Here is a 16,796-nt window from a genome sequence, read left to right as displayed (position 1 = left end):
CTTCCCCTTTAGGACTCTTCCTTTCCCTCATCTCTTGGCGCATGGGCCTCTTGAGGCTGGTGCCCTTGGCCCATACAGGCCAAGGCGCACACCCCTACAGCCCATGTGCCCCCCGGGGTAGGTGGCCCCACCCGGTGGACCCCCAGGACCCTTCCGGTGGTCCCGGTACAATACCGGTGACCCTGAAACTTGTCCTGATAGACGAAATAGCACTTCCTATATATAATTCTTTACCTCCGGACCATTACGGAACTCCTCGTGACGTCCGGGATCTCATCCGGGACTCCGAACAACTTTCGGGTTACCGCATACTTATATCTCTATAACCCTAGCGTCACTGAACCTTAAGTGTGTAGACCCTACGGGTTCAGGAGACACGTAGACATGACCGAGATGACTCTCCGGCCAATAACCAATAGCGGGATCTGGATACCCATGTTGGCTCCCACATGTTCCACGATGATCTCATCGGATGAACCCCGATGTCAAGGACTTAATCAATCCCGTATACAATTCCCTTTGTCTATCGGTACAATACTTGCCCGAGATTCGATCGTCGGTATCCCGATACCTTGTTCAATCTCGTTACCGGCAAGTCTCTTTACTCGTTCCGTAACACATCATCCCGTGATCAACTCCTTGATCACATTGTGCACATTATGATGATGTCCTACCGAGTGGGCCCAGAGATACCTTTCCGTCACACGGAGTGACAAATCCCAGTCTCGATTCGTGCCAACCCAACAGACACTTTCGGAGATACCCGTAGTGCACCTTTATAGTCACCCAGTTACGTTGTGACGTTTGGCACACCCAAAGTATTCCTACGGTATCCGGGAGTTGCACAATCTCATGGTCTAAGGAAATGATACTTGACATTAGAAAAGCTTTAGCATACGAACTACATGATCTTGTGCTAGGCTTAGGATTGGGTCTTGTCCATCACATGATTCTCCTAATGATGTGATCCCGTTATCAACGACATCCAATGTCCATGGTCAGGAAACCGTAACCATCTATTGATCAACGAGCTAGTCAACTAGAGGCTTACTAGGGACATGGTGTTGTCTATGTATCCACACATGTATCTGAGTTTCCTATCAATACAATTCTAGCATGGATAATAAACGATTATCATGTACAAGGAAATATAATAATAACTAATTTATTATTGCCTCTAGGGCATATTTCCAACAGTCTCCCACTTGCACTAGAGTCAATAATCCAGTTCACATCGATATGTGATTAACAGTCAAGGTCACATCCCCATGTGACTAACACCCAAAGAGTTTACTAGAGTCAATAATCTAGTTCACATTACCATGTGATTAACACTCGATGAGTTCTGGGTTTGATCATGTTATGCTTGTGAGAGATGTTATAGTCAACGGGTCTGGATCTTTCAGATCCGTATGTACTTCGCAAATTTCTTATGTCATCTTCCAGATGCAGCTACCACGTTCTATTTGGAGCTATTCCAAATAACTGTTCTACTATACGAATCCAGTTTACTACTCAGAATAATCTGGATTAGTGTCAAAGTTTGCATCGGCGTTACCCTTTACGACGAACTCTTTTATCACCTCCATAATCGAGAAAATTCCTTAGTCCACTAGTTACTAAGGATAACTTTGACCGCTGTCCTGTGATCCATTCTTGGATCACTCTTGTACCCCTTGACTGACTCATGGCAAGGCACATTTCAGGTGCGGTACACAACATAGCATACTGTAGAGCCTATGTCTTAAGCATAGGGGACGACCTTCGTCCTTTCTCTCTATTCTGCCGTGGTCGAGCTTTAAGTCTTAACTTCATACCTTACAACTCAGGCAAGAACTCCTTCTTTGACTGATCCATCTTGAACACCTTCAAGATCATGTCAATGTATGTGCTCATTTGAAAGTGCCATTAAGCGTTTTGATCTATCCTTATAGTTCTTGATGCTCAATGTTCAAGTAGCTTGAACCAGGCTTTCCATTGAAAAACACTTTCCAAATAACCCTATATGCTTTCCAAAAATTCTACGTTATTTCTGATCAACAATATGTCAACAACATATATTTATCAGAAATTCTATAGTGCTCCCACTCACTTCTTTGGAAATACAAGTTTCTCATAAACTTTGTATAAACCCAAAATCTTTGATCATCTCATCAAAGCGTACATTCCAACTCCGAGATGCTTACTCCAGTCCTCAGAAGGATTGCTGGAGCTTTGCATACTTATTAGCATCTTTCAGGATTGACAAAACCTTCCGGTTGTATCACATACAACCTTTCCTCAAGAAAATCGTCGAGGAAACAATGTTTTGACATCCTATCTGCAAGATTTCATAAATAATGCAGTAATCGCTAATATAATTCCAACAGACTCTTAGCATCGCTATGAGTGAGAAAGTCTCATCGCAGTCAACTCCTTGAAGTTGCCGGTAAACATCTTAACGACAAGTCGAGCTTTCTTAATGGTGACATTTACCATCATTGTCCGTCTTCCTTTTAAAATCCATATGTACCTAACAGCCTTACACCTGTCAAGTAGTTCTCCCAAAGTCTACACTTTGTTTTCATATATGGATCCTCTCTCGGATTATATGGCCTTGAGCCATTTTGGAATCCAGGTCCACCATCGCTTCTCCATAGTTCGTAGGTTCATTGTTATCTAGCAACATGACTTCCAAGACAGGATTACGTACCACTCTGAAGTAGTACGCATCCTTGTCATCCCACGAGATTTGATAGTGACTTGATCTGAAGTTTCATGATCACTATCATATGCTTCCACTTCAATTGGTGTAGGTGCCACAGGAACAACTCCCTGTGCCCTACCACACGCCAGTTGAAGAGATGGTTCAATAACCTCATCAAGTCTCCACCATCCTCCCACTCAATTCTTTCGAGAGAAACTTTTCCTCGAGAAAGGACCTGTTTCCAGAAACAATCACTTTTGCTTCCAGATATGAAATAGGAGGTATACCCAACTGTTTTGGGTATTCTATGAAGATGCATTTATCCGCTTTGGGTTTTGAGCTTATCAGCCTGAAACTTTTCACATAAGCGTCACAGCCCCAAACTTTTTAAGAAACGACAGCTTAGGTTTCTCTAAACCATAGTTCATACGGTGTCGTCTCAACGGAATTGTGTGGTGCCCTATTTAAAGTGAATGTGGTTGTCTTTAATGCCTAACCCATAAACTATCGTGGTAATTCGATAAGAGACATCATGGTATGCATCATATCCAATAGGGTGCAGTTATGATATTTGGACACACCATCACACTATGGTGTTCCAGGATGTATTAGTTGTGAAACAATTTCCACAATGTCTTAATTCTGTGCCAAACTCGTAATTCAGATATTCATCTCTATGATCATATCATAGATATTTTATCCTCTTGTCACGACGATCTTTCAACTTCACCCTGAAATTACTTGAACCTTTCAATAATTCAGACTCGTGATTCATCAAGTAAATATACTCAACATCTACTCAAATCATCTGTGAAGTAAGAACATAACGATATCCACTACATGCCTCAGCACTCATTGGACTGCACACATCAAAATGTATTACTTCCAACAAGTTGTTTTCTAGTTCCATTTTACTGAAAATGAGGCTTTCAGTCATCTTGCCCATGTGGTATGATATGCATGTCCCAAGTGATTCAAAATCAAGTGAGTCAAAACGGTCCATTTGCATGGAGTTTCTTCATGCATATACACCAATAGACATGGTTCGCATGTCTCAAACTTTTCAAAAACGAGTGAGCCCAAAGATCCATCAACATGGAGCTTCTTCATGTGTTTTATACCGATATGACTTACATGGCAGTGCCACAAGTAGGTGGTACTATCATTACTATCTTTTGGCATGAACATGTGTATCACTACGATCGAGATTCAATAAACCATTCGTTTTAGGTGTAAGACCATTGAAGGTATTATTCAAATAAACAGAGTAACCATTATTCTCCTTAAATGAATAACCGTATTGCGATAGACATAATCCAATCATGTCTATGCTCAACGCAAACACCAATCTCGATGGTAGAGGGAGCGTACGATATTTGATCAACCTTGGAAATACTTCCAACACATATCGTCATCTCACCTTTAGCTAGTCTTCGTTTATTCCGTAGCTTTTGTTTCGAGTTACTAACACTTAGTAACCGAACCGGTATCTAATACCCTGGTGCTACTAGGAGTACTAGTAAAGTACACATTAACATAATGTATATCCAATATACTTCTATCGACAGCCTTCTCATCTACCAAGTATCTAGGGTAATTCTGCTCCAGTGGCTGTTCCCCTTATTACAGAAGCACTTAGTCTCGGGTTTGGGTTCAACCTTGGGTTTCTTCACTAGAGCAGCAGCTGATTTGCCATTTCATGAAGCATCCCTTTTTTTTGCCCTTGCCCTTCTTGAAACTAGTGGTTTCACAAACCATCAACAATTGATGCTCCTTCTTGATCTCTACTTTTGTGGTGTCAAACATCGCGAATATCTCAAGGATCATCATATATGTCCCTGATATATTATAGTTCATCACGAAGCTCAAGCAGCTTGGTGGTAATGACTTTGGAGAACCATCACTATTTCATCTGGAAGATCAACTCCCACTCGATTGAAGCGATTGTTGTACTCAGACAATCTGAGCACAAGCTCAACAATTGAGCTTTTCTCCCTTAGTTTGCAGGCTAAGAAAATCGTCGGAGGTCTTATACCTCTTGACGTGGGTACGAGCCTGAAATCCCGATTTCAGCCCTCGAAACATCTCATATGTTTCGCGACGTTTCAAAATGTCTTCGGTGCCTCAACTCTAAACCGTTTAACTGAACTATCACGTAGTTATCAAAATGTGTATGTCAGATGTTCGCAACATCCACAAACAACGTTCGAGGTTCAGCACACTGAGCGGTGCATTAAGGACATAAGCCTTCTATGAAGCAATGAGGACAATCCTCAGTTTACGGACCTAGTCCGCATAATTTCTACTACCAACTTTCAACTAAATTTTCTCTATCAACATATCTAAACAGTGGAACTAAAGCGCGAGCTATGACATAATTTGCAAAGACCTTTTGACTATGTTCAGGATAATTAAGTTCATCTTATGAACTCCCACTTAGATAAACATCCCTCTAGTCATCTAAGTGATTACATGATCCGAGTCAACTAGGCCGTGTCCGATCATCACGTGAGACGGACTAGTCAACATCAGTGAACATCTTCATGTTGATCGTATCTACCATACGACTCATGCTCGACCTTTCGGTCTCTTGTGTTCCGAGGCCATGTCTGTACATGCTAGGCTCGTCAAGTTAACCTAAGTGTTTCGCATGTGTTCCGAGGCCATGTCTGTACATGATAGACTCGTCAACACCCGTTGTATTCGAACGTAAGAATCTATACACCCGATCATCACGTGGTGCTTCGAAACGACGAACTTTCACAACGGTGCACAGTTAGGGGGAACACCTTCTTGAAATTTTAGTGAGGGACCATCTTATTTACTACCGTCGTTCTAAGCAAATAAGATGTATAAACATGATAAACATCACATGCAATCAAACAGTGACATGATATGGCCAATATCATATTGCTCCTTTTGATCTCCATCTTCGGGGCTCCATGATCATCATCGTCACCGGCATGACACCATGATCTCCATCATCATGATCTCCATCATCGTGTCTTCATGAAGTTGTCTCTCCAACTATTACTTCTACTTCTACAGCTAACGGTTAGCAATAAAGTAAAGTAATTACATGACGTTTATGTTGACACGCAGGTCATAAATAAATTAAGACAACTCCTATGGCTCCTGCCTGTTGTCATACTCATCGACATGCAAGTCGTGATTCCTATTACAAGAACATGATCATATCATACATCACATATATCATTCATCACATCCTTTGGCCATATCACATCACATAGCATACCCTGCAAAAACAAGTTAGACGTTCTCTAATTGTTGTTTGCATGTTTTACGTGGCTGCTATGGGTTTCTAGCAAGAACGTTTCTTACCTACGCAAAAACCACAATGTGATATGCCAATTGCTATTTACCCTTCATAAGGACCCTTTTCATCGAATCCGATCCGACTAAAGTGGGAGACACAGACACCCGCTAGCCACCTTATGCAACTAGTGCATGTCAGTCGGTGGAACCAGTCTCACGTAAGAGTACGTGTAAGGTCGGTCCGGGCCGCTTCATCCCACAATGCCACCGAATCAAGATTGTACTAGTAACGGTAAGCATATTGAACAAAATCAACGCCCACAACTACTTTGTGTTCTACTCGTGCATAGAAACTACGCATAGACCTAGCTCATGATGCCACTGTTGGGGAACGTAGCAATAATTCAAAATTTTCCTACGTGTCACCAAGATCAATATATGGAGTCATCTAGCAACAAGGGAGGAGTGGATCTACATACCCTTGTAGATCGCGCGCGGAAGCGTTCAAGAGAACGGGGTTGATGGAGTCGTACTCGTCGTGATCCAAATCACCGATGATCCTAGCGCCGAACGGACGGCACCTCCGCGTTCAACACACGTATGGAGCAGCGACGTCTCCTCCTTCTTGATCCAGCAAGGGGGGAGGAGAGGTTGATGGAGATCCAGCAGCACGACGGCGTGGTGGTGGAAGTAGCGGGATTCCAACAGGGCTTCGCCAAGCGCTGCGGGAGGAGGGAGATGTGTCATGGGAGGGAGAGGGAGGCGCCAGGGCTTAGGTATGGTTTCCCTCCCTTCCCCCCACTATATATAGGGCCAATGGAGAGGGGGGGGGCGCAGCCTTGGCCCTTCCTCCAAGGAAGGGTGCGGCCAGGGAGGAGTCCCACCTCCCCAAGGCACCTAGGAGGTGCCTTCCCCTTTAGGACTCTTCCTTTCCCTCATCTCTTGGCGCATGGGCCTCTTGGCCCATACAGGCCAAGGCGCACACCCCTACAGCCCATGTGGCCCCCCGGGGTAGGTGGCCCCACCCGGTGGACCCCCAGGACCCTTCCGGTGGTCCCGGTACAATACCGGTGACCCCAAAACTTGTCCCGATAGCCGAAATAACACTTCCTATATATAATTCTTTACCTCCGGACCATTCCAGAACTCCTCGTGACGTCCGGGATCTCATCCGGGACTCCGAACAACTTTTGGGTTACCGCATACTTATATCTCTATAACCCTAGCGTCACTGAACCTTAAGTGTGTAGACCCTACGGGTTCGGGAGACACGTAGACATGACCGAGACGACTCTCCGGCCAATAACCAACAGCGGGATCTGGATACCCATGTTGGCTCCCACATGTTCCACGATGATCTCATCGGATGAACCACGATGTCAAGGACTTAATCAATCCCGTATACAATTCCCTTTGTCTATCGGTACAATACTTGCCCGAGATTCGATCGTCGGTATCCCGATACCTTGTTCAATCTCGTTACCGGAAAGTCTCTTTACTCGTTCCGTAACACATCATCCCGTGATCAACTCCTTGATCACATTGTGCACATTATGATGATGTCCTACCGAGTGGGCCCAGAGATACCTCTCCGTCACACGGAGTGACAAATCCCAGTCTCGATTCGTGCCAAACCAACAGACACTTTCGGAGATACCCGTAGTGCACCTTTATAGTCACCCAGTTACGTTGTGACGTTTGGCACACCCAAAGTATTCCTACGGTATCCGGGAGTTGCACAATCTCATGGTCTAAGGAAATGATACTTGACATTAGAAAAGCTTTAGCATACGAACTACATGATCTTGTGCTAGGCTTAGGATTGGGTCTTGTCCATCACATGATTCTCCTAATGATGTGATCCCGTTATCAACGACATCCAATGTCCATGGTCAGGAAACCGTAACCATCTATTGATCAACGAGCTAGTCAACTAGAGGCTTACTAGGGACATGGTGTTGTCTATGTATCCACACATGTATCTGAGTTTCCTATCAATACAATTCTAGCATGGATAATAAACGATTATCATGAACAAGGAAGTATAATAATAACTAATTTATTATTGCCTCTAGGGCATATTTCCAACACCCCTCCTGTCCTTGTCGCTGCGCTTGCTTTAACAGAGGTCGTCGGATAAACCAGAAAAGCTTGGTGAGCCGCCTGCTCAGCTGCATGTTGAACCGCCCGCTCGGCCTCTTGGCGGATCCTATCCTGGTCAACCAAGTTAAGAGCTCCATCACGCGCTGGGTCATACCTGCGCGGTTGGTCACGGTGGTGGGCGTTGCTGGACATGGCCGCTGAATCCATATGCCTACTGTAGCTCGGGCTCCGGCTCGGGCGAGGGGTTGAATGAATCCTGTCCCGACTATAAGAGTATGATTCCTGCTTTGCCAGAGCTGTCTGAAGAAGTTCTCTGACCCTTCGTGTTTCGATCGCCATCGGCGAGTCACCTTCCATGGGGAGAGCCGCCAAACATGCCGACGTAGCGATTAGATTCTCCAGAGGGCTAGGAAAATGACCCGGTGGCGTTGGTGTATAACGAGGCAGAGCAGTATTCACACGAGGGGGTTCCATAGCCCGCGGCTGACCCTTTGCCCCAGCTCCGGGTGTTGTAATCCGGTTTGCCTCCGGCGGGTTACTGGGACCGGCTCCAGGTGTGTGGAAAAGGTTCCTAGGATCGTAAGTCAGAGGCAGTCGCGATTGAGCCGTCTGGTGCCTTCTCCTCATGACCTCGTTTGATGCGTTTAGATCCATCGTGAGTCGAAAAGCCTCTGATTGAAGTTGTTGAGCCCGGGCGTCCAAAGCCGTCCGCTCTGCTGCCATCCCGACGTCCTCCGCTGCCAAGTTTTCCTTGGCTTGTGCTACCTCCTCACGGAGCCGTGCCACCTCCGCATCATGCTGAGCCTTATCCGCCGGTTCAACCATGGTGGTTAACAGGGTCGTCATCCTATCCATAAGATCCATCAGCAGCTGAGCCGGCGGGCGCGCAGGGTCTCCTGACCTCGTCGCGGCCGTCCTGGAGGTTATTGCTGCCGCAATCGTAGAGTTTTGAGCGGGCTGTGTACCAGTCATGAAGACCCACGCTCTGTTCGGCGGCTCAAAGGGGTCCGGAATACTACTGCCATCGGAACAGCCCCCAAGCCCGCCATCTTGTAGTTGATACAATGAATCCGTCTCGCATGTGGACGACTCACCATCAGAATAGATGGCCGTCTCACCGCCATCCACAAATCCTTCAGAGAACTCCCCTCCATGGATGCAACCCACGAAGGCATGCTTTACGGCGGGCTGAGTCCGGGCGGGTCTCGCACGCTGAGCCGTCTCGATGAGGTCGGTGCAGATGTTCGCCTCAGGGCCCGGCTCGCCGATCCGGCCAATGAAGACATGGATTCCGCCGAAGGGAAACCGGTATCCGTACTCAATTGAGCCGGCGTCGGGGCCCCAGCCTTCGTCGTCGATGTAGAGCTTGCCGCGACTACTCTTGGTCATCCGACCCACAACGTATCCCTTGAGCCCTTCGAAGCTGCACTTCAAGAACTCAAATCCACCGTGCGCTGGCCCCACGGTGGGCGCCAACTATCGTGGAATAATTGTCACGACAGATGTCCTAGTGAAAGGACTTAGTCGTGGATCCATCGCAACTTGGAAGCTTAAAGGGGTTAATCGGGACAAAGGACACGAGAGGTTTATACTGGTTCGGCCCCTTACGGTGAAGGTAAAGCCTAGTCCAGTTGATGTGGTATTGCTAGGTTTCGATGACCAGGGAGCGAATATGCTAAGCCTGACTCTTGATTTGATGTTCCTTGCCCTAAGTCGCCGCCAGGTCGTCCCCTTATATACATGGGTTGACGCCCTGCGGCCTACAAAGTCCCGGCCGGCTCATGCAACGTGTCCGGCCCGGTTACGTCTTTTACATGCCTTACTCTACAAGTCTTATTCATACATGACGGTTTACACTCACGGGCCTTAAGCTGACTCTGGGCTTGGGCCTACTACAAGCCTTATTATAAACTGTCACTTCGTATTCTCTTCGGGCTTCTTTTAAGTAACCCGCCATTGTGACTGACATGGCTCCTCCTGGGCCGGTCATGCCTGATAGTCATATCCCCAACAGGTTCAGATCTGAAATCATGGCACTCGGGCCCTAGTGACAAGCATTAAGCATAGCAAAGTCATAGCAACATCAATCTTAGAATATAATGGATACTAGGGATCAAACCCTAACAAAACTAACTCGATTACATGATAAATCTCATCCAACCCATCACCGTCCAGCAAGCCTACGATGGAATTACTCACGCACAGCGGTGAACATCATGAAATTGGTGATGGAGGATGGTTGATGATGACAACGGCAACGGATTCCCCTCTCCGGAGCCCCGAACGGACTCCAGATCAGCCCTCCCGAGAGAGATTAGGGCTTGGCGGCGGCTCCGTATCGTAAAACACGGTGAATCCTTCTTTTTGATTTTTTCTTCCCAAACATGAATATATAGAGTCGGAGTTGAGGTCGGTGGAGCCTCAGGGGGCCCACGAGGTAGGGGGCGCGCCCCCACCCTCGTGGACAGGGTGTGCCCCCCCCGACGTTGATTCTTTAGCCAGTATTTTTTATATATTCCAAAAATATTTTCTGTGAAGTTTCAGGTCATTCCAAGAACTTTTTTTTCCGCACAAAAATAACACCATGGCAATTCTGCTGAAAACAGCATCAGTCCAGATTAGTTCCATTCAAATCATGCAAGTTAGAGTCCAAAACAAGGTCAAAAGTGTTTGGAAAAGTAGATACAATGGAGACGTATCAACTCCCCCAAGCTTAAACCCTTGCTTGTCCTCAAGAAATTCAGTTGACAAACTGAAAGTGATAAATAAAAACTTTTACAAAGTCTGTTTGATCTTGTTGTTGTAAATATGTAAAGCCAACATTCAAGTTTTCAGCAAAGATTATGAACTAACCATATTCACAATAACATTTAGGTCTCATGTTTACTCATATCAATGGCATAATCAACTAGCGAGCAATAATAATAAATCTCGGATGACAAGACTTTCTCAAAACAATCATAATATGATATAACAAGATGGTATCTCGCTAGCCCTTTCTGAGACCGCAAAACATAAATGCAGAGCACCTCTGAACATCAAGGACTGACTAAACATTGTAATTCATGGTAAAAGAGATCCAGTCACAGTTATACTCAATGCAAACTAATAGTAATACATGCAAATGACAGCAGTGCTCTCCAACTGGTGCTTTTTAATAAGAGGATGATGACTCAACATAAAAGTACATAGATAGGTCCTTCTTAGAGGGAAGCAGGGATTTGTAGAGGTGCCAGAGCTCGATTTTGATATAGAGATAAATAATATTTTGAGTGATATACTTTCATTGTCAACATAACAATAGAGAGATCTCGATATCTTCCATGATACGCACATTATAGGCGGTTCCCAAACAGAATGGTAAAGTTTATACTCCCCCGACCACCAACAAACATCAATCCATGGCTTGTCCGAAACAACGGGTGCCTCCAACTAACAACAATCCTGGGGGATTTTTGTTTGCAACTATTTTAATTTAAGCATGGGACTGGGCATCCCAGTTTCCAGCCATTTTCTCGTGAGTGAGGAGAGGACTCCACTTCTCTTGAGAATAACCCACTTAGCATGGAAGATATAGACAACCCTAGTTTATACATGAGCTATTCGAGCATACAAAACATAATTTCATTTGAAGATTTAGAGTTTGGCACATACAAATTTACTTGGAACGGCAGTTAGATACCGCATATAGGAAGGTATGGTGGACTCATATATAATAACTTTTGGGGTTTATAGAAGTGGATGCACAAGAAGTATTCCTTCTTAGTACAAGTGAAGGCTAGAAAGAGACTGGGAAGCAACCAGCTAGAGAGCGACAGCAGTCATGATCATGCATTAAAATTAATCAACACTGAGTGCAAGCATGAGTAGGATATAATTCACCATGAACATAAATATCATGGAGGCTATGTTGATTTTGTTTCAACTACATGCGTGAACATGTGCCAAGTCAAGCCACTCGAATCGTTCAAAGGAGGATACCACCCTATCATACCACATGACAACCATTTTAATAGCATGTTGGCACGCAAGGTAAACCATTATAAACTCCTAGCTACTTAAGCATGGCATGAGCAACTATAATCTCTAATTGTCATTGCAAACATGTTTCATTCATAATAGGCTGATTCAGGAACGATGAACTAATCATATTTACAAAAACAAGATAGGTCGAGTTCATACCAGCTTTTCTCATCTCAATCAGTTTCATCATATATCGTCATTATTGCCTTTGACTTGCACGACCAAATGGTGTGGATAATAATAATAGTGCACGTGCATTGGACTAAGCTGGAATATGCAAGCATTCAATACAAGGTAGAAGACAAGGTAATACTGTCTCTTTGTTGGATCAACAATAATGCATATGAGAGCTACTCAACATTTTCATCATGGTCTTCTCCTCTCGACCCCCAAAGAAAAGAAACAAAACTATTTACACGGGAAAGCTCCCAACAAGCAAAAGAAGAATGAGAAATCTTTTTGGGTTTTCTTTTAATTATTACTACTACAGGCATGGAAAGTAAATTAGCCAAAAGCTACAAATATTTTTTTGTTTTTTCTTAAGGTTTTTCAAACACACAAGAAGAAGGCTTAAAAAGGAAATAAACTAGCATGGATAGTACAATGAAAAAGTATGAGCAGTGACAACTGGAATGAGTGTGTGAACATGAATGTAATGTCGGTGAGAAATACATACTCCCCCAAGCTTAGGCTTTTGGCCTAAGTTGGTCTATGGCCACGGCTGGCCTGGTGGAAATCCAAAGTTGTAGCTGGGGTCGTACTGAGATGCAGCAGCTACTGCCTAACGAGCTGCAGCTTGGAGGCGAGCTACCTCTGTCCTCCTCTCGTACTCGTTTGCCTCCTCCCTGGTTATAACATATCTCCTTTTCGCCTGAAAGTCAAAGAAAGCAGGAGCAGGGAGAGCAACATGGACGGTGCGTCGTCTGTCAAAGATTAGTCGGTACTGGAGGAATTGTTCATTCCTCTCAACAAACTGATGGCGAACCATGGCATTATAATCTAGGTAAGCAGGAGGTAACCCAATATCATTTCCACGTATGGGTATATCAAGATAGTTAGCTACACGGGTTGCATAAATTCCACCAAACAATCTCCACTTATACTGTTGTGATGCAACCTACGTGCAACAATAGCCCCCAAGTTATATTGTTTATCACCTAATACCGCACTCTTGAGGACACTAAGATCTAGAACACACATGTGACAAGCCTCATCTTTACCGTTAATGCATCTACGAATGAAGAGAGCAAAATAATGTATGGAAGGGAAATGAATGCACCCTATGGTAGCTTGTGTGATTTCCCTAGATTCCCCCACAGTAATACTAGCAAGAAATTCTTTATATTCAGATTTGCGAGGTTCACTAACATTGCCCCAGTGCAGGAGTTTACAAGCAGTATTAAAATCTTCTAGGTCCATGGTATATGATTTATCATAAAGATCAAATAAAAAGTTTGAGAATTGCGCGAGGATGTAAATTTAAACCTTCTCACAAATGAATCAGTTAGATAGAGGTATTGCCGGCACTTATCTGACACGAAGACCTCAAGATCAGCGCTACACACATATGTGTCGAATTCGTCCTTAATGCCTTCTTGGACCATAAAATCTTCTGACGGCCATTCACAAGGCCGCACTTGAGCTTCTCTTGGTAGTTCATAGTTCGGCTCACGTATCACGAGCCTAGGTGCCTGCTTCCTTGAGGAACCGCCTTGGTACATTTTCCTAAACATATTTCTTCCTCTGATTTTTTTTGAAATTTTTAGTAACTCAAAATAAAAGTGAACCAAACTCAACAAGATTGATAGCAACTACTCCCACAAGTTCCTAGAGGCCATATCATGCAATAGAACTACTTTTGACCCCATAAATTTGACATGCAAGCTCAAGAACAGGGTCACCTAAGCAGAAAAAATTGCAATAAATAAAGCACCATAACAAAAACTAATTGGACCATTGGAGGAGTCACATACCGAAGAACAATCCCCCAAAGCAGTTTTGTGAATGGAGCTTCGAGCAAGGAGATCGAAAATGGCAGCAAGATGAGCTAGAGCACGAGTTTGAGATGTAGGATGATTTTTTTTCTGGAGGAAGACGAGATGTGTGGGTGCAAGAATAAGTGGAGGGGCCCACGTGGGGTCCACAAGGTAGTGGGCACGCTCTAGGGGGGTGGGCGCGCCCTGGACCCTCCTGGCCAGGTGGTGAGCCCCCCATAGTGTGTTCTTAGTGCCAATAATTCTTAAATATTCTAGAAAAAATCATATAAAATTTTCAGGGCATTTGGAGAACTTTTATTTTCAGGGTAATTTTTAATTGCAAGGATAATTGAGAAAACAGACAGAAATTACTATTTTTTTGCTTTATTTAATCTAAATAACATAAAGTAAAAATAGGGTACAGAGAGTTGTGCTCTCTAACTTCATCCATCTCATGCTCATCAAAACGAATCCACTAACAAGGTTGATCAAGTCTTGTTAACAAACTCTTTCCGAATCGCATGAAACCGGAGAATTTTCGAATAGCACTAGGTTACCTCAACGGGGATATGCATGTCCCCAACAATAATAATATCATATTTCTTCTTGACAGTAGGAAGAGGAAATTTAAAACCTCCAATAGTAATTGTTGAAGTTTTTCCAATAGAATTGATACTATGGACTTGAGGTTGTTTCCTCGGAAAGTGTACCATATGATCATTACCATTAACATGAAAAGTGACATTGTCTTTGTTGCAATCAATAACAGCCCCTGCAGTATTCAAAAATGGTCTACCAAGAATAATAGACATACTATCTTCCTCAGGAATATCAAGAATAACAAAGTCCGTTAAAATAGTAATGTTTGCAACCACAACAGGTACATCCTCACAAATACAGACAGGTATAGCAGTGGATTTATGATCCATTTGCAAAGATATTTCAGTAGGTGTCAGCTTATTCAAATCAAGTCTACGATATAAAGAGAGAGGCATAACACTAACACCGGCTCCAAGATCACATAAAGCAGTTTTAACATAGTTTCTCTTAATGAAGCATGGTATAGTTGGTATTCCTGGATCTCCAGGTTTCTTTGGTATTCCACCCTCAAGTGTATAGTTAGCAAGAATGGTGGAAATTTAAGCTTCCGGTATCTTTCTTTTATTTGTAACAATATCTTTCATGTACTTAGCATAAGGATTCATCTTAAGCATATTAGTCAAACGCATACGCAAAAAGACAGGTCTAATCATTTCAGCAAAGCGCTCAAAATCCTCATCATCCCTTTTCTTGGATGGTTTAGGAGGAAAAGGCATGGGTTTATGAACCCATGGTTTTCTTTCTTTACCGTGCTTCCTAGCAACGAAGTCTCTCTTATCATAACGTTGATTCTTTGATTGTGGGTTATCAAGATCAACATCAGGTTCAATCTCTACTCCATTGTTATTGCTAGGTTGAGCATCAACATGAACATCATCATTAACATTATCACTAGGTTCATCTTCATTACCAAATTGTGTTTCAGCATCAGAAATAGAAATATCATTGGGATTCTCAGGTGTGTCAACAACAGGTTCACTAGAAGCATGCAAAAAGTCCTATCATTTTTCTTTTTCTTCTTCTTAGAAGAACTAGGTGCATCAACATTAGTTCTCTGAGAATCTTGCTCAATTTTCCTAGGGTGGCCCTCAGGATACAAAGGTTCCTGAGTCATTTTACCCCCTCTAGTCACAACTCTAACAACATTATCGTTTTTCTTATTATCTAATTCATTGAGCAAATCATTCTGAGCTTTAAGTACTTGTTCTACTTGAGTGGTAACCATAGAAGCATGTTCACTAATAAGTTTAAGTTCACCTTTAACTCTAGACATATAACCACTCAAGTGTTCAATCATATAAGCATTACGTTTCAATTGTCTACCACCATAAGCATTGAATTCATCTTGTTTAACCATAAAATTATTAAACTCATCCAAGCATTGGCTAGCAAATTTAGTAGATGGGATTTCACCCTTATCAAATCTATAGAGAGAATTTACCTTTACTACCTATGTCGGGTTATCAAGACCATGTATTTCTTCAATAGGTGGTAAATTCTTAACATCTTCAGCTTTAATACCCTTTTCTTTCATAGATTTCTTTACCTCTTGCATATCTTCACGACTGAGAAATAGAATACCCCTTTTCTTCGGAGTTGGTTCAGGAAGTGTCCAATCATTTTCATTACTCAACATATTATTCAATAGCAATTCAGCTTGATCAACAGTTCTTTCCCTGAAAACACAATCAGCAAAACTATCCAGGTGGTCTCTGGAAGCATCGGTTAGTCCATTATAAAAGATATCAAGTATTTCATTTTTCTTGAGAGGATGATCAGGCAAAGCATTAAGTAATCGGAGAAGCCTCCCCCAAGCTTGTGGGAGACTCTCTTCTTCAATTTGCACAAAATTATATATTTCCATTAAGGCAGCTTGTTTCTTATGAGCGGGGAAATATTTAGCAGAGAAGTAATAAATCATATCCTGGGGACTACGCACACAACCAGGATCAAGAGAATTAAACCATGCTTTAGTATCACCCTTTAATGAGAACGGAAATAACTTAAGGATAAAGTAGTAGCGAGTTTTCTCATCATTAGTGAACATGGTAGCTATATCATTTAATTTAGTAAGATGTGCCACAACAGTTTTAGATTCATAGTCATAAAAAGGATCAGATTCAACCAAAGTA

The sequence above is a fragment of the Triticum aestivum genome, chromosome 2A, assembly GCF_018294505.1.
Source record: "Triticum aestivum cultivar Chinese Spring chromosome 2A, IWGSC CS RefSeq v2.1, whole genome shotgun sequence".
NCBI lineage: Eukaryota > Viridiplantae > Streptophyta > Magnoliopsida > Poales > Poaceae > Triticum > Triticum aestivum.
Note: the sequence above shows the minus strand (reverse complement) of the source record.